At 55.9% G+C, this 23,889-nt stretch overlaps 1 long non-coding RNA gene across 2 annotated transcripts in view; it reads left to right on the top strand.

Annotated features, from left to right (window-relative positions):
- Nucleotides 1-1,567: 1,567 nt before the first annotated feature.
- The window catches only part of LOC138921160 (uncharacterized), a 33,652-nt gene continuing 11,330 nt past the window's right edge, over nt 1,568-23,889 (top strand). The window contains exons 1-3 of one of the 2 annotated variants that reach the window (XR_011433502.1): nt 1,574-1,882; nt 5,161-5,356; nt 11,516-11,641. This is a non-coding gene — a long non-coding RNA (uncharacterized lncRNA). Of the gene's footprint in view, nt 1,883-5,160; nt 5,357-11,515; nt 11,642-23,889 lie in introns of both variants that reach the window. The other variant, XR_011433501.1, reaches the window with a different exon arrangement.

Genomic DNA, 23,889 nt, shown 5'->3' with positions numbered 1-23,889 from the left:
TCGACGATGCTTGGAAGTAGGTCTTATCATTGTCCCCATTTAGAGATGTGGGCATTGGGGCTCAGAGAGCTTGGGTCTTCTGCCCAAGGACACCCCTCTGGCCAAGTGAGGATTTGAATTTGGATCTGTCTGACTCTGGGCCCTGAGCTTCCAACCACATCCCAGTAAGACCATAAACATAGGGTAGCCTCGAGTTCCATTTGTCATCCCAAGCTCACACCCTGCCCAGGATGCTTTCCATGGTGGGCAGTCAATCAATTTGTGTTTTTTTTTGGATCAATGCATGGATAGGTACATGGATCAATGGATGTTTAAATGGATCGATGGGTAGATGGATGTTTGAATGGATGAATGAATGAATGAATGAATGGATGTTTGGATGAATGGATGGACAGATGATGGATGGGTGAGTGGATAACGGATGGATGAATGGGTGGATGCGTGGGTGAGTGGGTGGATGGATGGATGGAATGGATGGGTGATTGGACAGATGAGTGGAAAGGTGAATGGGTAGAGGGGAAATACCTGAGTCATCTCCAGTGACCAACATCTGACTCATCCTTGAAGACCCCACAGACCACTCTCCTTATGAAGCTGTGTTATCTCTATCCTCGACATGATTTCATGCAAGGAAACAAAGAGTCGTCTACTGAAACAGAGGAGTAAACAAGGGTTGCCATAGAATTTTGAAAAATTAGTATAGGAAGGAAGAGAGTCCAGTCATTGGCCATCTCCCCCTTTTCTCAACTCTCAGAAAGACCCTAGTGTGTCTTCACAGGCCCTGTGCCCAGACCACATCAGAGATTCTGAGGACAAAACCCCATCTCTGTTAGAGTCATTCCTCTCTCCATCTCCCCAGAGCCCCTGGCTCAGCACCCTGCACATGTTTGAGGCTGGAGGGTGTTTGTTGAAAGGAGCAAGTGGGAAAGCAGAAGGAGCAGAGGAAGCAGAGAGGCCAGGGACAGAGGGAGCGCCTGCCCACGGCCCCACGTGCAGCCGCTGGCCTTGGGCAGGGTCCCCCTGCAGGGCCTGGCTTCCACAAGCAAAGATTGTCACGTGCACGTCTGGGCCTGCGGCAGAGCAGCCCAGCAGGGGTGGCATCTTACAGCTTCAAAATCACAGCCAGGGAGGGTTTCTTCCTCTGGGCAGTGTATGTCCGCGGCTCTGGGGCCCCAGGGGGCTCACTCCCATGTTGTGGGCTCCCCAGAAACAGCTGGACGAGTTCACGTCCAGTCCTGAAAACAGCCCTTCAGATGTGCAGTCCATCCCCCGCACCGTCTCTTCAGTGGCAGTTGAAACCAAATTCTGCTAAACGTAGACGTCCTATTCAGATGAAGATTTTCTCCATAAAAACAATTCTGATTTCATGCATTCCACATAATAATTTCTTAACTCATGGCAGCCCTGTTTGCTCTTTTGTTTCGGCAAACAGCTCTTCGTTTCCTTTAGTGGTATTACCTGGAGTCCAGCGCGGATGAGGGCTGTGTGCCCCTGTTCCCCGCAGGCAGCTGCATCTCTGCAGATGGCGCTGTATCACCACTGTTTCACGCAGAAGGCCGTGCCCACTGACTTCGATTTTCCTCTTATGCAACAATTTACAGAATCTGCTGATGATTTAGGGCTTGGGGAGCCTAACTTAAAATTAAGTAAATACGCAAACTAGAGTGTCACCGTCTTTCGAACATGACTCTCCTCTGTGACCAGCTCCTTGGTTAATGCCTGGATGTTTAGTCAGTTTCCTGTCCGATGGCGCCTCAGAGAGAAGGCCTCCCCAGTGTTTGCACGGAGCAGGTGGAGGAGGGGCTGCAGCTGAGGCTCTCTCCCAGGGTGGTCCTAAAGAGCTGGCGCCTGGAGGTGTCTGCAGGAGCATGAGGACAGACAGGTGAGGTCTCCCCGCCCGTCCCGAGCGGCTTGCCGTTTGCAGGTGCTGCTAGTGGAGGGGGGCACGGAAGGTGCTGGAAGCCCTGCAGCCGTGTGTTTGGCGCAGGTGCACGCCACTTTTGGCTTGAACATGGGAGCACAAATCTCTTTTGAGTGGCCGGCGTCCCTCAGATTCTGCTGTCAGATGTGTGCACACCTGTTTGTTTTCAGTGTTGGAAAGCATGCTTGGATTCCGACAAATTATACATTTCAATTTATTTATGTTCCAGAACTGCTAATTACAAGGACGTTTGGGCACAAGGAGCAAAGTGATTATTTATGCTTCTCGGGCTAGCCATGCCCTTGATGCCAGGGTCTCTATGGGAAGGAGGTCTGGCCGGCGTGGGGGCCTCTTGGGCCCTGTCAGCCAGCCCTGAGCTGCTTCTTAGCGCTCAGACCAAGGCGAGGGAACGCCTCGCTTCAGATCTTTAGGGAAACGGAGAAAGGAACTATGTGTTGTCTGCCCAGTGGCATTCACCCCAAAACCAGTGTCACACAAAACTGTTCCCCTGTATGTTGGGGGGTGGACTCCTCAGAACGCTGGGCGAGTCTCCCGTCAACCCCGGAAGGTCATAGAGCTGCCCAGGCCCCCCCAGTCCCAGGACCCGTTTCCCTCCCACTGGGGCCCTGTCCGGGTGTGGAGGGGGGCTGTGCACTCTCTCGCCTCCTCTCCCAGGGGGCTGGGGGGCTCTGGGAGGAAGCAGGCGTAGGCTGAGTACTGGCTCCTGGAATTCTGTCTGGGAAGAGGCTTGTAGTTGTGCTCTTTGGGGGCACCCATGACACAGCCACCAGAAATGACTTGGTGGGCAAGCCCCTTGAAGAGGCGCTCAGAGTCCCATCCCACCTGCTGGGGTCCCATCCTCCCTGCTGGTGTCCCTTCCCCTGCTGCTGGGGTCCCATCCCCCCCTGCTGGGGTCCCATCTCCCCTGCTGGGGTCCCTTCCCCTGCTGCTGGAAGGGCTCTGCCTTTTCACTCGCCTGCAGAGACCTGGAATTCGAGGGTTCATGAGAGCCTGTGCCCCATCTGGGAAAGCAGCAGAGTCCCAGAACCTCCCCACCCGGTGATGCCACCTCCTGGATTAGTCCCACATGCCAGCCCTTCCCGGGGCACCTGCAGGGCTACAGGTATGCGGGTCTCTCCTGCCTCCTCACATGTGTGTGCTCTCTCCTCTCTCCCAGGTGGAGGTTCCACACCCCCTCGCACAGCCCTCAGTTCTCCGGGCCCCTCCCTCCCAGGGCCTCCTGGGGGTCTTGCCCCAGGCCCCGGTGTGGACATCTCCCGGACCTCCCTCTGCAGCGCTCCAGTCTAAGAGCAGGCGGGCCACTGGGCTGTGCCGCGGGTCCCAGGCTTGGCCCACTTCCGAGGTGGCCGAGGCCAGACTCGGCCAGAGGACAGCTCAGCAAGCAGGGTGGCCAGCCGTGCACACTGTGCCCCCTGTTCCAACCCGGCTCACTTTTGTTCCGTGGGGGGTCTTGTGAGAAGAGTACAGCCCCCCATCCCCTGCCACCAGAGGGCTCAGAGGTCAGGGGGCCACACGTGGCAGCCTCCTTCCAGCCGGCCCTTGGTGGGCCTGGGGTGAGCCCCACACCAATGTGGGAAGCACCTACTGGTATTGGGGGACCAGACCCTGTGTCCGCTGTCCCTGGAAGGACATGTCCACCCCCCCCCCCCCACTGCCCCTCGCCCCGTCCCTCTGCCCTCGCTGCCCCCTGCTCAGCCCGGCACCATGCCCACTGCTCCTGCTTGTGGCTTGGGGTCTGGGTGCCTCCCGCATGGGAACCCTCCCTCCGGTCAGGACTCTCCTTAAGTCTCAGGATTAAAACTTGGCATCAGTTAAAGGCTCACCAATGCGCTGTTCTCACGGCCACCAGGCTGAGCTGGGCTGTCCAGCTGCACCCCCTCCAGGCCGGGGACTGCCGCGGAAATCCTCCATTGACAGAATTAGGAGTAACGCTCAGCGCTTGACCCGTGGCCCTGCTGTGTGCAGAGATGGAGTGTCCAGGCCTCACCAGGACGGAGGCGAGCCTGGCCACAGCCTCGCTCTGCGGGGGGCCCTGCAGCGGTTTTAGTTCACGTAGGTGGCCTCCCCGAGGCACTGCCTCCAATCTGTCCGTGGCGGTCACGCTTTCTGAGTGCGCGGTTACCGCCCGTGAGCACCTGCACCGGGCCGGCCCCGGCTGATGGCCCCGGGAGGTGGCGAGGACTCACGGCAGCTGCCCCTGTGGCTGGGCCGGCAGAGGCGAGGCCGGGGTGACCAAGGACCCAGAGCAGCTTCCCGTCGCCCATCCTGCCCGCTGAGCGGCCCCCGGTGGCTGAGCAGGCCCGGCCTTCCTCAGGGAGCCCTGTCTGATGGCAGAGGTGAGCGCCCACCACGGAGGCCGTGCTCCTTGGCGCTGTCTCCAGGACGCAGCGTGAGGCGAAGGGGCCGGGAGGGGGACAGCGGCGTTTGAGTGGATCTGCACGGAGGGACTACGGCTGCAGGAGGGTTTTGGAAGTCAGGTCATCAGAAGGAGGGGCCGGGGTCACCCTAGGGAGGTGACACTGAGCAGGGCTCCCCTTGGCCCCCAGGTGCATTAGACTCTGAGTGGTTGGTTTTCACCAGTTTAGGGTCCAGGCATGGAGACCACGGGTGGCCGTCCCACGTCCTTCGTCAGGAAGGAGCCCAGGGCTCCTGGCAGTGCTGGACAAGGCTGTCTCCCTGACCCCTCCCACTGGGGCATCCAGAACCTGCGGGGCCGTCCTGGCTGTGCAGGTGGCTCCCCAGTGGGTCTTAGCTGGGGGTCCAGGCCGGCCCCTTGTTCTTTCTTCCTGAACATGCAGCTGCCACTGGGCTCGAACCCACTGTGTGCGAAGTCCGTGCTCAGGCCCATTCCGGGCGGCATGTGGGGCCCTCTCTTCACCCGTCCTGTGCCTTCACGCTGAATCCCTGTCTGCCTTTGAAAAATGGGCGCAGAAACCATTTGTGTCACAAATAATTCTCCTCAAAGTGCATCAGGCTCCGGGCACTACGGAATGTGAGCCCGCATGGGTGGGACACTGCAGACGGGGTGCCGAGTCCTCAGTGGACGGCCCCCCGCCCCATCCCCGGCCAGCTTGTGTAGCTCTCGGTGGTGAGCGACCGTGCCAAGTGAGTGCTACTTGCCATTCACCTCTGCGTCCATGACAGGTGTTTGAGAAGGAGCCTTTGTCACAGCTCAGACAGCAAATTGAAATGTACCTGTTTGCTACCTGTGCCAACAGCTGGCCCGGCTCTCCACGGTGTCACATTGTGCTCAGCAAAGCCCTCGGCTGCGTGAATGCCCCTGGTCAACTTGGTTCCCAGCGACCGTCGTATGAAAGCCACACACACGGCCTTAAAGCTTTGAGGGTGTTAGTTCAGCTCTTTCTCACAGCCTCGGTCAGCAGCACGCCCCACTCGAGTCAGCGCGGAGAGAACGTGAGTGGTCCCTGCCTTTCCTGAGATGAATCCCTGATCCCCTTCTGCTCAGAGGAGCCTCAGCCCGCCCTCCCTCTGCACTGTGACCGCCACTTGCTCAGCCCACTCAGGGTCACAGGGCCACCCAGGCAAGGAGGCCGAGCATCCTGTGGGGCAGCTGTGGGGCCCAGGAGTGGCCTCTGTCCAGTCCAGGGTGGGGTGGGGTGGGGGTGACGAGGGTGGGGGTCACTGTTGGGGACTCTGCCTCACTGTGGTGTGAGCTTGCCTGGGTCACCTGCCGGGTTCCATCACATGTGACTTGTCTAGACACTTTTGATAAGCTGGTGCCCCAAGTCCTGAGGCTGACCCACTCTTTCCTGCCTCGAGGGGGGATCCAGGCTCCTGTGTGTGGCGGATGTGCTAGTCAGAGCCCTCCTTCTCCACAGGGTCCTCACGTCACTCCTTGCCTCCCACCCCTGGGGTGGGGGTCTCCGTGCAGCACCTGACCAACCCCTCTCACTGGGCAGTGGGACTTCCAGCCAGTCCACCACGCTCCCCCAAGGACCCAGGCCAAGGGACAAGCCCTACTGGCTTCTGTTATCCCAACTGCCACCTGGTCAGGACTCTGGAAAGCTGGAGCAGCGTGCAGGGCTCCAGGTGGAGCAGGTGCAATGCCAGGGAGTGGTCATGGCAGCCAACCGGGGAGGTGACGGAGCAAAGCTGGGTGGGGTTGTGGAGTCCCCACATCCCAGGACAGCGGGGACAAGTGCCAGGCCTGGAGTGTGCCTGCTGTGTAGAGGGCAGGGCTGAGGCAGGGGAGACCCTTCTGGGCGGGTGGGGTCTGGGGCTCTGTTGTCTGGCGCATGCACGTTGAAGATCCTTCTGTCTTCTCAAAGCAATGACCCCGTTATCATTGTGTAACTCTCCTCTCCATCTGATAACCTTCCTTGCTCCGACATCCCCTCGGTCTGAGATGAAAATGACTCCAGCTTCTTTTGACTCATGTTGGCATGGCACGTCCTTCTCCATCCCTTTTTCTTTAATCTCTCTGTGTCTTCATACATCAAGTGAGTTTCTCACGGACAACGTGGAGTTGAGTCTCGCCTCTTTACGTGCTCTGACGGTCTCTGTCTTCTAAGTGGTGTTTTCAGACTGTTCACATGTGAAGTGATTATTGCTGCATTGGATCAGCATCCACGTGTCTGTTTACTGCTCGAGATTCATTGTCCCTCTTCTTATTTCTTCTCTGCTCTTTTTCTGCCTTTTCTGTTTTTTATTGAGAACTTCATATGATTCCATTGTCTCTCTTCTCTTAGTGTATCAATTACACTTCCTTTTTTTTTTAAACTCTTTTAGCAGTTTCCCTAGAGTTTGCAATGTCCATTTACAACTCCTGCAGGTCCACGGTAAGTAGCATACACCCTTTCACGGGCCGTGCAAGCGCCTCATAACAGAAAATTCCTTGTTCCTTTCTCTGTCCCTTGCTGTCATCTATCTCACTTATCCAAAAGCCGTAGGCACCAAATACACTATTGCTATTGGTTTTTTGAACAAACTCTTGTCTGTCGGATAAGTTAAGGGCAAGAAAAAGAAAATATTGTATTACCTTCATGCATTCTCTCACGTTTCTCCTTCCGGCCTGAGGTCTGATGCCCATTCTTTGAGTTGCATCCTGTTATCAGAGGGGAGCTGGCTGATGGGAGGTGAGATGTGGGAGGGGGGCCATCTACAGACCAGATGGGGTCCCCTTCTCCAGGGAGGCCATGTCCCCCGCTGTCACCTCACACACGCCTCTCAGCTTGCTTCTCCTTTAGGTGAGACAGGAAGGCCAGAGCGGGCTGGAGGTGGGTGTGTCCCTCCCCGGTCATCTGGGCTCGGATGGAAACAGCAGGTCAGGCTCTGGGGACTAGCTCCCCTGAGGGTGGCCTTGAGAGGCGGGTCAGGGCGCAGCCAGAAGCACGAGGAGATTTTTCTCTGATATTCACTGTGAGGGCCTGGGATGGCTCCTGGAGATAAAACTCATGAAGGTGTGGGCCCCCAAGTCGGTCCCCCCGAGTTTTTAACTCTCAGGTGTGTCCACGCTGCGCCTCCAGCAAGTCCTGGGGTCCAGCTCAGGTTTTCCCCTGAGGAGATTTCTGCTCCTGGAAGTCATGATTCTCTGTATCCACCGGCCGGTCTCTCCGACTTGGGGCAGGGTTCGCCCCAGGCCCTCACCTCTCCGACAGCTCTAAGAAGAGCTGTAGATTTTCAGTGGTTCAGCTTTTCGCTTGTCCTTACACGTCAGCTGGAAACGGGAAGTCAGGGGTCTGGGAGGATTTTAGGTCGGGGGAGGGTGACGGACTTCTCAGTTCAGAAAGGCTGCTCCCCCACTCACCGACGGGGTCTGATTGACCTCACCGAGGGCATTTCTGACCATTGGGAAGGAAAGGTGGACTTTTCTAAGGGCTGGACGGAGGGAGAGCATTGAGCTGGGCTCCCGCTCGCGTTCCACGCGCAGAGAAGGCCAGATCTGCAGAGCTGAGATGACGAGAAGAGCTAAACGGACTTTAACGAAATCTTGGCTTGGGGAAGCGACGTGCAGACATCACAGAGGAAAAGCTGTTGGGTTTAACTGCAAGATGAGAACCGAGTCAGGGCAGAGGGTGACGCAGGGCCGTGACACCTGGGGCTTCACGGGGGCTTTGGGGGGCCACCCACCCACAGGAAACTCAGAGGAGAGTCTGCTTCCAGCGACAGCCAGTGCAGCCCAGGCCTCTACACCCCGCACGGCGTCGGTTCTGGGGTCTCCCCGTGGAGTCCACCGGGGAAGGGCGCACAGCCCAGGACCTGACCACAGACCACAGGAGCCGCTGCGTGTGGAGGAGGCCGGGCTGCCCAAGGAGGACACGCAGGGCCCTGCCCCTCCCTCCCCTCGGGGGTGGAGGAGAACCAGCCTCAGCCAGTTTTCTCACGGCCCCAAAGACGCTTGGGCACCATGTGGTGCTCATAGTGGACAGGGCACTGGGTGGTTCTCAGTGGACCAGGATGAAGAACTTGTCCTCTGTACTGCCCATGGGGAAGCTCCCCAGTCCACCGCAGAAGGGGGTCCCATGGCAGGAGCCACACGCTGGGACACTGTCACCAACGCCAGGGCTGGACACTGGACCCAGGAGCAGACACTGGCTATGGATGGGGACCTTGTCGGGCATTGCCCTCGGCCTCCCAGCCTCGCCTTTGACCTCCTTTTATGGGAGGTGCGAGTGGCACCCCTGTTGGCTGCCCACCCCTCCTGCCCCGGGGCTGCAGGCTCCAGGCCATCTCTCTGGTGTCTGTGGGTCAGGAGTGGATGCCACTCCCACCTGCTGCTCCACCTATGGTGGCCGTCATCTTACCTCTGACAGTTGGTCAGGGGCCCTCCCACTGCTCTCAGGGAGCCCAGCTCTGTGACAGCACCTGGACACCAGCTCTGGTCACCCTTGCACCACTGTGGTCACTGCAGAGTCCTCTGGGCCCTTCTGGGAACAGCGTCAGTGGGCGATGTGTCCCCCAGCACGACCACTTCTCTAAGTCCATCTGTGTCCACGTCTCGAGAAGGGTGCTCTGCTCCGCCGAGCTGAGACTGGTCGGCCTTCTGGCCCTGCATCCTTTCCTGAACCTGTGGTCTCGTTCGGGGCACAGACTTTTCCCCTCTCAGCAGGCGCACCCTTCCACGGACGGGCAGGTGGTGACCACCACGTTCCCAGCCACCAGGAGGCAGGTGGGACCGACCCAAGGGCAGGGATGCGTGTCTTGTGAGGTAGGGGCCTTTGTGCTGTCTTCAGCAGGGGCTGCCAGCCCAGAAGGTCCTGAGAAGTCTGGGGTTTGTCATTTTGAGGGCATCTGCCCCTGTGCCCATCCCTCCCAGCCCCAGCCCGGCCTCGCCTGGAGGGTTTGAGAGGTGCCTCCTCTCCAGAGCCCCAGGCTCAGCTGCCCAGCGTGCCCACTCAGCCAAATGCTCACGGCCTCAAAGCCCTGCCCGAACGCTTCCTCCTTCTCTCTTTGGATGGATGTTTATCATCTGGGCCGTTGAGCTACAAGATGAGTGGTGTTTTTCACAGAACAGGACGATGACCGTCGGGGACGCTCTCTGCCCGGCTCAGATGAGCCCGCACAGACTGGAACTTCCCCTAAATCCCCTGAGGGGCCAGAAGCCATCGACGTCTCTCTTTCGCTCCCCGAATGTCCTCATGACGTGGAGTGACTCTGCTTTCCCCAGCTCTCACAGCCCTTCCGATCTATCAAATGCGAGTTGAGGCACAGTTACTCTTTTATGAACTAAATTAGAGGAGGCGTAGTAACAAGTTACGTGAATCTATTTTTCTGAAAAGATGATGGAAGAATTAGTTGACATTAGAAATGCTGTGATTTTTATATTGTGATTACTTGTTCTTTTAAAGCAGAATGCGTTTTAAATGGCTCAAAATTGTCTAATTAACCACTTTATTTACATAAAGAACAGGCCTCGAAAATGGGGGAGGGCTTTCTCCTCCAGAGATAATGAGAACAGTGGAAGAGTTCTTGAGGAGATGTCTATCAAAGGTCATTTCCGCTTGAAAACAAAGGGCTTCGAAAGCCGTGAGCTGATTCAGGTTCTGGGTGGGCGCCCACACTGCGTACCCAAGGACGGCTTCACTCTTGTTGGGGGAAATCCCGGACAAGCACCAGATCTGAGGGGGCTCCTGTGGCTTCTGAGGGACTCTTGGGGGCCAAGGACATGGTCTGAGGGGAGGAGAGAAGCCATCCTTTTGTAGATTGAAATCGTGTGAGGCCTGACCCCCTGAGCAGAACGACTGCCGTCCTATCCTGGGGGCGCGAGGGTTCACAGGGAGCAGCCCCAGACGCCTTCCCGTGTGTGTCCCCCTGGGGTCCCCTGCCCTGTGAGTCCATGCGGTGTCTGCCAGCGGCTGCTGCTCTGGCCCCATCTGCTCTGAGTGCGGCGGCCGGGGGCTGCCCCTCGCCTGCTCCCCCTGGTCCCCGGGCCCTCATCTGTCTTGCTCACCTTTGTCTCAGGTGGTGGGTCAGCTCCTGAAAGGCCTGACTGGCCAGCCGTGCTGGTTGGGAGGACGTGGTTGGCCCTGCCAACAATAAGCCCCCCGCCCCCCGCCCTGAGCCTTTCCTCCACCGTTGGTGGAGCAAACTGTCTTCATCCTGCACTCTGATCATAAACCCGTCACCAACTGTTAGGGGCTGAAATGTGTCCCCCTGAATTCATTTGCTGGAGTCCTGCCCCCAGGACCTCAGGGTGGGAGGGTATGTGGAGATGGGGCCTTAGGGAGATGATTAAGGTAAAATGAGGGCATTAGGGTGGCCCTGATCCAATGTGACTGGGGCCCTTATAAGAAGCAGAGATGAGGACACAGACACACAGAGAAACGACCCAGTGGGGACACAGGGAGAAGACGTGTCCACACGCTGGGGAGAGAGGCCTCAGGAGGAACCGGCCTTTCTGGCACCTTGATCTTGGATTCCAGCCTCCAGGCTGACAAACAAACGTCTGTGGTTTAAGCTGCCCCGTCAGGGGCATTTCTTTCGCAGCCCTGACAAGCTAACATACCCCGGCCCTTGAACAGGCTGCCGGCCCCGCCCTGCTCCACCAGCCCACTCCCGCCCTCAGAACTTCCGTTCTCCAAGGACCCTGTTAGTGGATGGCGTCTGAGGGACACACGTGTGCCCTGAAAACAGGACCACTTTAAACGAAGGAGCCTGGCCTTCCCCCCAACCCCGTCCCCTCCGTCTGCCGCGGGCACTTCACCCTCCCTGTGGGCACAGGCTCTTCTGCTGAGGATGGTCCAGAATGGAGAGAGAGCCTTCCTCTGGGGAGCGTCTGTCAGACTGGATGAGAAGTCAGCTCTGCCGTCCCAGGAAGTCCATGGCCAGGCTGGGTCCCCCAGGGAACCTGAGGGTCCCCTGCTCCCGGGGCACAGGGACACGAGCTGCCTCAAGTGGATGTGACCACTGGTCACTCTGTGAGGCCCGGGCACCACTGACGGCTGGTCACTGTTTGTCCTCCCTCCCTGACTGTGGTCACTCCATGTCCTCCCTCACACAGTGTCGCGTGACCAGGCCCGCTTGTTGGAATCACTGGGTTCTGGTGTCACAGCCCAGCCCCTAGCTCCAGTCTGGCTCCTGTGGCACGTGGTTTGTCATTTTTATATTTCCTAGCAGCCCGCCCCTGCTGACTGTAGGTCACATCCAGGACGGGAACCTGTGGCAGCTTGTGATGACCTGGCTCCCCCGGGAAGTGAGCAGCAGACTCCCACCTGAACGAGACACCACCTTCTCTCAGCTGTAAGCATGAAGCCGCTTCTAGACCCTCGCGGAGCGTCCGTGACCCCTTGTCCTCTTTGTACACCCATGTGAAGGTGAAAAGGAGAAGAGTAGATGGTCAGGGCTTGGGGATGACCTGCATTGAGGGCTATCTGTGAGGGGTCATGGAGAAGGGACCACTGGGGCTCGAGGTTCCCATGGTACGTGTGGCAGGGGCTCCATACCCCGCCGAGATTCCCAGGGGGACCAGAAACCCCGAGAGGTCAGAAGGGGTGTTTGTGTCAGGCCCTGGGCACACGTTTTATTCATGGTGACATTCAGGATGTGGGTGGGGGACAGACTGCGCGTCCTCCTGATGAGGCAGGGGCTTGGACCATGCGATTGAGAGTAAGATGGTAAACGGACGTGTCTGTTCACGTCGGGGGATGCCAGGGTGCTGTGACTGGGAGAGGAGCTGGCCCGGCTGCACACGTTAGTGAGGTGGGTGGGCCCCGTGGGGACAGCCTGTGTGTCCGAACACTCCAGACTATATGGCCAGGCCCCTGGAGGCCTGGTGTGAATGTCACAGCCCCCGAGGCCTGGAGGGAAGCCTGCCACCTCCAAGTGAGCCCCATGCTGTGGATATGAAGGAAAGACCCCGGTTCCCCCGGGCATCAGGGACCCACAGCAGGAGCAGAACGGGAACCTGGGACGTGGCGTTGGGCTTCACTCACTGTGCAAGAGAGTTGGTTTAATTCCTGCGGACTTTAATGTTTTTGACCTTAACTTGCAAGAGAATTTAATATTTAAACTTTTATTTCTCCCTAAAATTTTTATAAGGGGAGCGGGTTTATACTCAAATTCAAGACATCTCTGATGCTGCCATCTTATCATTGGAGTGTCTCGTGCATTTTTATCACACGGTTTTGCTGCAGAATCTCTGTGAGCGACGCCGGACAACGGGCTAGACGTAACTTGGGTGGAGAAAGAACCGGAAGCGAATTCCCACCTTTTGCTGGCGGCCAGAGCAGCCTTTAGTCGTCACGATGCGGATTCATTTCAAAGCCAGTTCAGGGACAAAGCCCGCCCTGCCCTCCAGTGGTCCAGGGGCACCCGGAGCAGCAGGGGCTGGCGTGGGGCCCAGCCACCTGGATGGACAGGCCAACTCTCCCTCAGAGCCCGATGACGGACTCCTGGACAGGAATGATGGAGCCCGTGGGGCCAGAGGAAAGAAGCCACGCCACGTGGGGCGGCCTCCACCCTGCCTGATGTTTCCTTCCGTGGGCACCTTCTCATGATTGCTCCTGAGCCCTCCTGTCAGTCGGCCTGGGGGCGGCTGGACTTCTCTGCCCGGGGAGTGTGAGAACATGGATGGACACACGTGTCTGTCCCCCTGCTGCCTCCTGGGAGCAGCCTCCTGACTCTGGGGGTTGATGACTCTGGCTTCTCCACCCTCGTCTCCCCCCGACAGCCTGTCCCGACCCAGCCAGGTGGTGGTTAGAGCTGGAGGCCTCAGAGCCAGCTCGGGTGGGGCCCGGTTGGTGCCATGAGGTCGGTCATCTGTGGTGGCCACAGGGTATGCCCACGAGGCATCGTGATGGCAGCTGTGGGTGGTGACAAGGTGTGAGCACAGGTGGCGTCGAGGTGTGATGGAGGAGGAGGAGGTCACTGGAATGAGGGTCCAGGCCCTGTATTGGGTGGCAGTCCTAAGGATGCTCCTTCCGCCAAGGCTGATGGCAGAGCAGCTGTGGAGCAAAAAAAAGCTGTTGAACCAGGGTCTCCAGCTGAGGGTGGCAATCCAGAGGCAGGAGCCCACAGAGAGGCTGAGGGCATGCCTGGTGGCTGACGGAGGAGGGAGGGAGGTGCTCTGAAGAGGCCGTGGGCGTGGGCGTTGAGGGGCACCTCTACCTGAGAGAGGGTGCAGAACAGGGCTGCCTGGGTGCTCGGCCCCACATGGTAGAGGGTAAGGATGCCAGCGTGTGGAGATTGCAGACGACAGACTGTGGGCTCCAGTGACACGGTGGGAGGCTTGGGGGTCAGGTCGTGTTGGGAACACGGAGCCGTGTGGGGTGAGGAGTGTTATGCATTAAACACGAAGGTGCCGCTGTCCTCTAGGTCCTGTGGCACCAAGGCCAGCAGGGGGGGCAGCCTGTCTGCCTGGAGCCATGCAGGTCTGTGGGGGGTGGACACCAAGCAAACGAGCAAGTGGAAGGGCGATGAGTCGATGGTAGGAGGAGGATGGAGGCAGAGGAAGATGGGGAGGAGGAAGGAGGCAGAGGAAGATGAGGGAGGAGGAAGGAGGCAGAGGAGGATGAGGGAGGAGGAAGGAGGCAGAGGAAGATGAGGAGGAGGAAGGAGGCAGAGGAAGATGGGGGAGGAGGAAGGAGGCAGAGGCAGGGAGGGGCCTGGGTGCGGACAATGGCTAGAGGGAGACTTATGGTCCCCATGCAGGCATGGGGCCATCAAGGTTTCAGGCCTTTTCCCTCCGTCTTTAGGACAGCGTGTCCTGACCCGACCCAGGACCAGGGTCTCCCCACGTGGCTCTCGGTCAGCGGGTCAGTCTGTGCTGCCGCCCAGGGTCTTCCTCCGCATGGCTCTTCCCTCCTCACGTCTCTGCCTGTGGTCTCAGCGCTCTGCGCCCCTGGCTCTCGGACACCCCCGTCCATCAGTGGCTCTGGTTCTTTGTCTCCTGTTGCTTCTGTTTCTGTTTGTTTAACTTTTCTGCTGCATTCTAAAGTGTCTCTAATCCGTCACCGATGGGATTTCTGTGGGATTCCCCCTTAGTTGTGTCCATATGGACAAGAATCCACCCTGATGCCTTTTTGCTGTTGGGAGGATTTCCTCTTCCACAGGGAGAGGATGCTCTCTGCTCTGTACATTCTGTGAGGAGCTCCGGCTCCCTGCAAGTGCCACTACCCACCTTCCTCCTCCCCAATCTCCAAGGAGACCCTGTCAGGACACGCGGTGTGATGGGCGGTCCTCCTGACCCTGGCCACCTCTCTCAGGACTCACGGTGTGATGGGTGGTCCTCCTGACCCTGGTCACCCCTGTCAGGACACGCGGTGCGATGGGCGGTCCTCCTGACCCTGGCCACCTCTCTCAGGACTCACGGTGTGATGGGTGGTCCTCCTGACCCTGGTCACCCCTGTCAGGACACACGGTGCGATGGGCGGTCCTCCTGACCCTGGCCACCTCTCTCAGGACACACAGTGTGATGGGCGGTCCTCCTGACCCATGGCCAGTGCCCATGTTTTCTGGGTGTGCCATCTTTGTCTCAGAGAGTGTTATTCAAGCTTAGAGGAAAGACCGACCAGCTCTGCAAAGACCTGGGACCACACATGTGTCTAAGCTCATGGCCGACCCCCGGAATCATTAAGAAGCATCTTCCTGCTTTAATTTTAAAAAGTGGTGTCTGTGAAATGGAATCAGGCCGTGCTACCAGGAGAATTCTAGGAGGTTCATCTTGTCTGTCCCCAGCCTTCCTCTTTGGTGGTATCAGTGTCTCCAGCCTCCGCCTCTCTGGGGTCTGTCGCTCTCAGTTTTTCGTGAGGTGGGCCTCCCTCTGTGCTGGTTGTTAGGGTCTCAGTAAACAGGAGACACACTGCGGGCGCAGCTGGGTGGAGGCTGTCAGGATTCTTAGGTCGGCTGTATCTGCCCTTGCTTCATCCTGCACATGGGACCCCTGGTCCCAGAAGGCTGAATTCACAATCCTTTCCCCTTAACTCTGTCCAAATCCAGGGTAGGACCATGTCACATGGCACATACTTGGTCAGCCCATGTCTCACGGAAGTGGAGTGCACGGAAGCACGTTGGAGAGCTCCTGACAAGGCAGGCCAGCGCGTGCTGTATCCGCAGGCAACAAAGATGGTGTCTGCAACTGTGGAGGAGATGAGAGAGCTTCGCAGAGACCACGCCATGCGGGACGAGGGGCTCTGGCTCTCTTTGCTCAGGCCGTCCTTGGCAGTGAGGGTGGGCCACGAGCCTCTGTCAGAACCCACCCGAGCAGCCTGGTTACATTTCACACCATACAGTGCTGGCTCCAAAAGGGACACAGATGGAGGGTGGATGATTCTCACCATCTCAGTCCATTCCGGCTGCTGTCACAAGAACACCGCAGCCTGGGCAGCTCATGAGCACGTTTCTCCCCCCAGGTGCCCGGGGTCAGGAGGACCGCCAAGTTCTGGAGGTTGGAAGTCCAGGTCTGGGTCCCAGCAGACTGGCGTCAGCTGGAAGGAGGAGAGTTTGCTAGGGGTCTCTTATAAGGGCTCTTATTTCATCATGAGGGCTCCGTCCTCGTGACCTAATCACCTCCCAAAGGCCCTACCTCCCAGCACCACCATTTCGCGGGTCAGGCTTCACGGTGTGAATCTGGGTGCAGACGCTCAGCCCCTGCAGCCCGTCTCCCTTCCTCTCCCTGGTGAGGCGCCTGAGTCCCAGAGAGGCCAGTGGAAGGCCTCCATCAGGCTCGCGGTTCCTGACCGCAGACTCAGGGCTCTGCAACCTCTGTGGGCGTCAGAGCAACCCCTTCATGGTGAGGGGTGGGGAGCACACCTCTTTCAGATCCTCGAGTTCGGAACAAGCACACGAGGTCCGAAGGTGAGAGATTCCTTCTGCACGAGACGAAAAGTTAGCAGCTAACTAGGCATAGGGTACTTTTAATTAGTAGACCTCAACTTTGACTTATCCCTTATTTTAAAACATGCCTTTGCTATAGAACTAAAAAAAAAAAATGCTCATTATAGAGGGTTTGGAAAACACTGAAGTACACAAAGAAGAAAATTAAAGATAAATCATCCATAACTTGGCTGCCCGGAGACAATTCCTGTTCATTTTCTGGATGTATTTCCTACCAAAGTTCTATCTCTTTACGATGGTTGTGTCGAGAGCCCTCCAGTCGTGTCCCTTGCCAACTCCTGTCCTGAAAATAGGATAGCTGATTCCTAATTAAGAGCTTTTTTCATTATCATAAGTAATAAATTTAACCAGATTTGCGTGTGTGGATATGTATTCTCTTATTTTCTTCTCTTTTCATGTTAAATTATTGATGCCATGAATACAAATGAATTTCTTTCCCTCTTCTATTGTCTTCCAATTAAAACAAAACACAGAGACGACCAGACGTGCTGTGTGTCGGGAGGTTGGCAGGTTTGGCTTTTGAAGAACAGGAGGGAGGAGCCCACGAGCGCCTTGGGAAGATGGAATGTCCAGGTGAGGAGCTGGAGCAGGGGGCGCCTGGAGCGAGTCACAGGTGCCCAAAGGTCAGGCTGGAATCCGGAAGCGCTGGCTGGGACGCCTCCAGGAAAAGCTGGTGAAAGACTTCAGCCAGGGTCCAGCTTTCCCAAGCTCACGCTCCTGTGATGGAGGGAAGATTAGAGAGGCCAGCACATCAGCCCCAGACCACCGGCTGTCCCTCCCTTTGATGGGGCCACCCCGGAGCCCGCCCACCACGAGCTTCTGGGGCAACAGCTCAGCTGGGGAGGTGCACCGTGCACACACTTGTGCGCTTACTCTTGGGTCGACTCCTAGATGTAACGGTGCTTCCCCAGTGGAAGAGGTGAGAAGGGCTCAGATGCGCAAGGCTCCCCTTCCCTGAAGACCCCGTCCAGTCCCCCTTGGCCTTGCGGAGAAACGCTCACCTCCGTGGAGAATCGCTACTCCTGGCCGACCAGGCAACACGCGTCTGTGTGGCCGCACTGGTTGGTGAAACTCTGGTAACCCGTGCCAGCTGGCAAATGACACAGTAGTAGCTGGGAGGAGGGGTAGTGTTAATTGACATGCAAATTCCATTAACCTCATGCATTCAAGCGATTGTCGTAGGTGTCATGATGACTGCTGATAAACGGGCTTACTGTCACAGTGGGGTTTTAGTCAGTTGTAGGATTGTTAAGTATATAGAACTCCTAGGTAGTGTTGTAAGGTCAAGGAAAATTTGGAATATAATTGATGTTAGGTCAGGGAAGTGGGAGGATTTGTGCCATGAACAATGTCTTCGAAGCGAACACAAATTTTCTCTCTACAAGGATGATGGGTTTCCTAAGGACTTGTCCACCAGAGTCAGTGGAGGTAGAACACGGGGTCTGGAGCTGAGCTGGCCGATGGGGAGGTCACTGAGCAGACAGAGGTGATAGTGGGAGTGTGTGCAGCTGAGGGTCAGCAAAGGTTGGGATGATAGTAGGCAGAAAGAAGACAGCGCTGAGCGGTGGTGTTGGGGCGTGAGGAGGAGGTCAGCCTCCCCAGGACCTGGCCATGATGGTCCAGAGAGTGTCCAGCTGTGCTCTGGCTGGCCCCAGGACCTGGGGACCGTCCATTCTGTGAGAAAGAATTTGATGCAATTCCCTGTGTCAAAATGTGACTCAGGGCCATCATTTAGCCAATGATGGCCACATCAAACAAAGATTACTTTAATAATTTCAAAAAACATCAACAAAAAACTCATTTATAATAGCATCCAAATCAAGAAATATGCAGGAATAAAGTAAAGAAAATACGTGCAAGACATATACACTGACAACTACAATGCGTGATGAGAAATGTAAAAAAGATCTAGACGGATGGATGGATGTCCAATGTCCATGGATCAGAGCGCTAACACTACCAAGACTCAGGTCTTACCCAACTGGTCGGTAGAGGCAATGGAATCCCATTTAAAATCCCAGAAGACCTTTTGTAGAAATGGAAAACTGATTCCAAAATTTATGTAAAAATGCAAGGGACTGAAACTAGCCAAAAAAATTTGGAAACAAAAAACAAAGTTGCTTCCTGATTTCAAGATTTACTTTAAAACTACCGTAAACAAGACACTGTAATATTGGCATAAAGACAAAAGGATCCGTGGAACAGAACAGAGAACCCAGAAATAGGCGACAAGTCAACACCTTCATGGGAACAAACGAATTTTAACTCTTATTTCATACTGTACATAAGCATTGGTTAAAATAGGTCATAGACCTAACTGGAAAAATTAAAACTATAAAATTGCTAGAAGAAAACATATGGAACAGAATCTTTGTGAACTTGGAGCAGGCAAACATTTCTCATACAGGACACAAAAAACATAAACCATAAAAAATCAATAAACTGTATTTCATCAAAACTAAAAACTTTCACTATTTGCAAGGTATCATTAAGAAAGTGAGAAGGTGGGGCTGGCCCCGTGGCCTAGTGGTTAAGTTGGGTGTACTCTGCTTTGACCACCAGGGTTTGGATCCCGGGTGTGTACCTACACCCCTCACCAGCAGTCGTGTTGCGGTGGCATCTCACATGCAAAATAGAGGCAGTCTGGTACAGAAGTTAGCTCAGTGACAATCTTCCTCAAGTTTAAAAAAAAAAAAAAGAGGAAGATTGGCAAAAGATGTTATTTCAGGGAAAATATTCCTCAGCCCCCCCCCAAAAAAAAAGACAGAAAAGAAAATGACCAGCCAAGCCACACACTAGCAGAAAATATTTGCAACACATGCCTGAGAAAGGACTTTTGTCCAGAATATATAAAGAATTCTTACAACTCAAACAACTCAATTAAAAAAATGGTCAAAATGCTGCAGCGCATAAAACATTGATCAGCTTAAACTAGTTTTATTTCCCTGAAACAGGTTGTTGATTAATCAAACGTTGTTCAATAACAGAGACGGCACTGGGCGTGTGCCAGGCGGGAACCCACAGCTCCAGGATGACCCTAGCCTTCAACAGGGAACCTCCAGCTTCCAGCAGCCCAAGTAGCTTGATAACCATGCAGGGTCTGACTCGAGACGAGCAGTCAGCTCACACGGGCCCAGCCGCAGCTTACAGCCCCTAATGCCTGAAATTTTGCCCCGAACCTTGGACTGGGGAGACAGATTGAGAACCTTGCCTTCTGTCTCCTCGCTGGTCGACCTTGAAATGAAGTTCTTTTTTTCCTCAAGAGGCATTTGTATTGGCTTCTGTGCGAGCTGGTAGTGAGCTCTTGCTCAGCAACAGGAACATTGGAACAGACACTTCACAAAAGAAGATGTACAGATGTTAGTAAGCACAGGAGAAGACGTTCAACATTATTATTCATCAGGAAAGACAAACTGACACTACGAAGAGACACCACCGCACACCCATTAAATGGACAAAATTTAAAAGTCTGACAAAACCAAGTGTTGACAAGAATGTAAAGCTGGAAAAGTCACGCCCCATAGGTAGGAATGTAAAATGATTCCAACTTTGGACAACAGTTTGGTATTTTCTTAAAGAGGCAGCCACACTCTTACCATGTGACCCAACCATCACGTCCTGAGATATTCACTCAAGAGCAGGGAAGATGTCTGCCCCACAAAGACTGGTACTCAGATGCTCACCAGCTTCTCTCAAGGAGCTAGAATGTGCCAACCACCCACGTGGCTGTCGCCTGGTGAGTGTGCACATATATGGTGCCATTTACCATGTGTTTACAAACATATACAATGAGTGGTACACAACATAAAACGACTTGGAAATTAAAAGGAACGCATCACTACAGGAAGAACATGGATGACTCCCAAAAACACACTGAGAGAGACGTCAGACTCAGGAGTGTGTCCTGGATGATTCTGTTTACGTCACACTCAGGACAGAATAAACCCAGCCGATGGTGACAGAGAGCAGATGGTGCCGCCTGGGCCTGGAGGAGGCTGGGAAGGACCGACGGAGCCTTCGGGAGGGAGGAAACCAGGAACCCTCGCAGCGTCTGGGAGTGAGACGGGTTCACACTCGAGCGGCGGTGTGGACAGCTCCGGGGCTCTGGGGCTTGAGGGCATGGAAGGATGAGAGCCAGGCCTCCCTGAGACGGTCCTGCCAGGAAACGAGACAGGATGGACCATTTCTTCTTTCAGCCCCGTTCAGTTCAACTTGTGAGTGTCAATGGGGGACCCACTGTGCATCGGTTAGGGGGTGTACTGGTGACCCAGCGCTGGCCTGCCCCTGAGAGAGGACAGGCCTTTCTGGGGGTCTCAGGACACCTCCACTTCAACCTGCGCCCCTGGGTGACTATTTCTTTGCAAGACTTCTCGGCAAGGGAATTCTTCACCCACGGAGAGAAGATGCTGCACTTGAGCAGGGAGCTTTCAGAGGCCTGGGACCCGCTCCAAGGCCAGCCGGGCACTTGGCTGCACTGAGAACACACTGGCCGTAGAAGCCTGCGTCTCTGTCCTCTAACATCTTGAAGACGTGCGTGGATTTGCCCAACTTGTTTTTATAAAATATACATTTAATTATGCTGAGAATAGTTCTCACTTGTAGATGTCCGTGTGATGTATTTATTTACATCTTGTTATTGCACATGCAAAGATTGTTATGAGTTTATCCCTCAGGAACCTCGAAGTATCAGGGGGAAGGCTTCTGTTGTCAGGTTCAGTTATTAGCGTGTCGTCAATAAAAACATCGCCGGGAACAAAACGGGATGGTGTCTGGAGCGAGCTCCCCGCTGCCATGTGGCTGGAGCCTTGTGCTGGTTCCGGGGGAATCGGGCAGTGTGGGCACGCGCTCTGCTTGGTTGTGTTTGTTTTTAGGGAATCTCCTGGGAACCCGGCTCTTGCAGTTCCTGCCTTCGGTCCAGTGACCTGGTCTCTCCACAGGAGGGGGAGACCGTTCGCCGAGAACTGGTCGCTCTCTTGTGACTGGGTTCATCTTTCAGAATCATTTCGATAGAATTGGCTGCTGTGGAAGGTGAGACGACAGATTTGCTATTAGCTGTGCATTTCTGTCCCCTTGGAAGCGAGATGCTCCTGAGCATACGATGCATGAGGAAATGTCCGTAGACGCTGAGTCTGAGGAAAGGACCATGTGGACGGATGCAATCACGGATGGCAGAGCTGCCTGCAGAAAGTGCAGATTCGGTCGCACACAGGCCAGACCCTCAACCCCGCCCACCTGAGTGCCAGGGTATTGCCAGCAGCCCCCCGGCCCCACACTTCACTCCAGCTTGAGGGTGCTTGGGGAGTAGGTCGTGCGCAGCCCGGTGGGCGGAGTGCTTCCTCTTGCTGATGTGGACCCTGCACTTGGTTCCTCATCCACGGTCCATCTGGGCCACACCCGTTCTGAACTAGACAGGGGTGCCCTCCTTCCAAGCCAGCCCCCTGGCCATCCCCACCCTCTGCTGCGTCTCCAGCACCCATCTACTCGGGCCAACAGGCCCTGTCTCTCAGCCCCCACAGGGAGCCCAAGTCCCTGGGGCCTCCCGCATCCTTGTCTGACTTGCATCCTACAGGGCTCTGTGCTGGTGGATCTCCAACCCGACCCCTTCCTCCCCAGCTCCTCAAACACAACCCCCGCTCCCCTGGATGGTGCCTCTCCTCTCACAGTCCCTGCAACTTCTGGGCCCACAGAGACGCGGCCCTCCCAGGAGGACGCTGCTCCCAGGCAGTCCTCTCCAGGGGCAAGGTTCTCCCCCTTCGACCCTCCTGCCGCTCCGCACTGCGCTTCCAGCCCCGGCCTGCTCTTCCCCAGCACCACGTCCCTGCACACTGCCTGCCTGTGCAGCTGGCAGCGGGCTTGGAGTTCAGGAGCATCCGTACGTGAGCCCCGGGTCTGCACAGCCGTCTGCCTCCGGGTCTCCATCGGGGACGCGGGGTGACCCTGATAACCCAGACGATTTCCTGAGTGCACACAAGCCCCTCCAGGACCCCCAGGCACTACACAAGCACGCAAGCTAGCTGCTTCAGCTGGACTGGTTTGCAGGGACACAGACACGTTTGGAAAAAGTCGCTCTGGCCTGCTTAGAGAGCATTCCAAGCCTGCACACGGGTGCAAAGACTACCGCTTCCCGCTGTTGTTCCCATTAACATTTGTTCACTAATGGTCCATTTGTTTCATCACCTGCTCGTCCCCTCTGTGCACAGGACGTAGCAGGCCCGAAAGTTAAGCGAGAATGGTGGGGGAGAAATGGAACCTTCAGGAGACCTCATTATGAGAATTCATTGTCTCTGCCTCTCAGGTCCTGAGGGATGTCCCTCTGCTTCCTGGAGGAGCCTGGCTCAGCTCACAGCGCTCGGCTCTGCAGGGGCGAGACCTCTATCCTGCAGCCTGAGGTCTGAGCTGAAATCAGAGGTCACAACAGTGCACTGGGAGCAGATGTGTCTCATCAAGCTACGTGCCGTTTTTTGGTTATCTCTGCTTTCTGCCTGTTTGGGGCACAAGATTGGGAGCGTCAAGAGGCTCCCCCGGGTGGCTGAAACACCTGTGCCGTGTCAGGTAGGCCTGGCTTCCCTCCGGGCTCCTCCCACCCAGCTGCGATGGCTTCTGATTGACAGTGGCTCCAATCGCCAAGATGTCCGTGCCAAGACCAGCGTGGAGAGCGCTTGGCACAGGTCTGGTGTCTGTGTGCTCAGAACCGCTCTGTGCTTACTGTGCAGGGAGGAAGAACGCTGTTCGTGGTGTCAGGGGGCGGCGAATGGGTGTTAGAGGAGCGGGTTTGTGGAGTTAACAGCGAGGAACGCACAGAGTTGAGTTCAGATTATGAGTGTGGTGTTTGTTCACATGCAGACAGGCAGTTGGTCTAAGTCCTCGCTGCCCCATCACTGGATGTGTGTGCGAGTGGGGTGATCCGTGACAACAGAACAGTGGGGTGCACTCTGCTCAGCCAATTCCCGCGAGTTCCCACTTGCCTCATGCTCCTGCCCCACCATGTGCTGGGCACCCCCAATCCCTAGGCCCAAAGCCCACCCCAAGAGGCCCTGAGCATCCTTCAACGAATGTGCAGTCGTCCCCCTGTCCGGAAGGTGGACATAGGTCCTGGCGCTGTTACTGCCCAGGAAACGGTCCCTGCACCCAGGATGCTGCCCCAGAGGCACATGCACTTACATCCCTAGACACGTGGCCAGGTGACGTTCCGAAGTGAAGGGAGCGACTTCTACTCCCACCTGCCTCTGGGACACTGGCTTCTCCACCCGGCACTCTTCAGACAGCCGCCTGCTTGACGGTGGAGAGAGGGTCTTCGGGCATCCTTCATTTTACATTTCTGCAGCCACTGGTGGGTCTTGCGTATCTGTCCATGCTCTTGGCCATTGGATGGCCTTTCCATCTTCCCACTCTGGACTGTCTTTCTTCTTCTTCTCATCAGTTCCTCCTGGGGACGCTGGCCCTCTGCCGTGTGTGTCACCCGTCTTCTCTGGCTGTTGTTTGGCTTTCATGTCATGCCACCTTTCTCACGTCTTTAAAGACGTCTTTAAACATATTCATGCTTCCTTGATGTTACTTGACTTTCCTTCTTTGTTTAAGAAGCGCATATAAATATTCTCTTAAATTTGGGGGTAATGCCATTTCTTCGTTGCTTTCAGGTTTTTGATCCGCTTGTA

Source organism: Equus caballus, chromosome 28 (assembly GCF_041296265.1).
Source record: "Equus caballus isolate H_3958 breed thoroughbred chromosome 28, TB-T2T, whole genome shotgun sequence".
Lineage (NCBI taxonomy): Eukaryota > Metazoa > Chordata > Mammalia > Perissodactyla > Equidae > Equus > Equus caballus.
The sequence above is the reverse complement of the archived record's forward strand: the minus strand, read 5'-3'. Positions and strand labels throughout refer to the sequence as shown.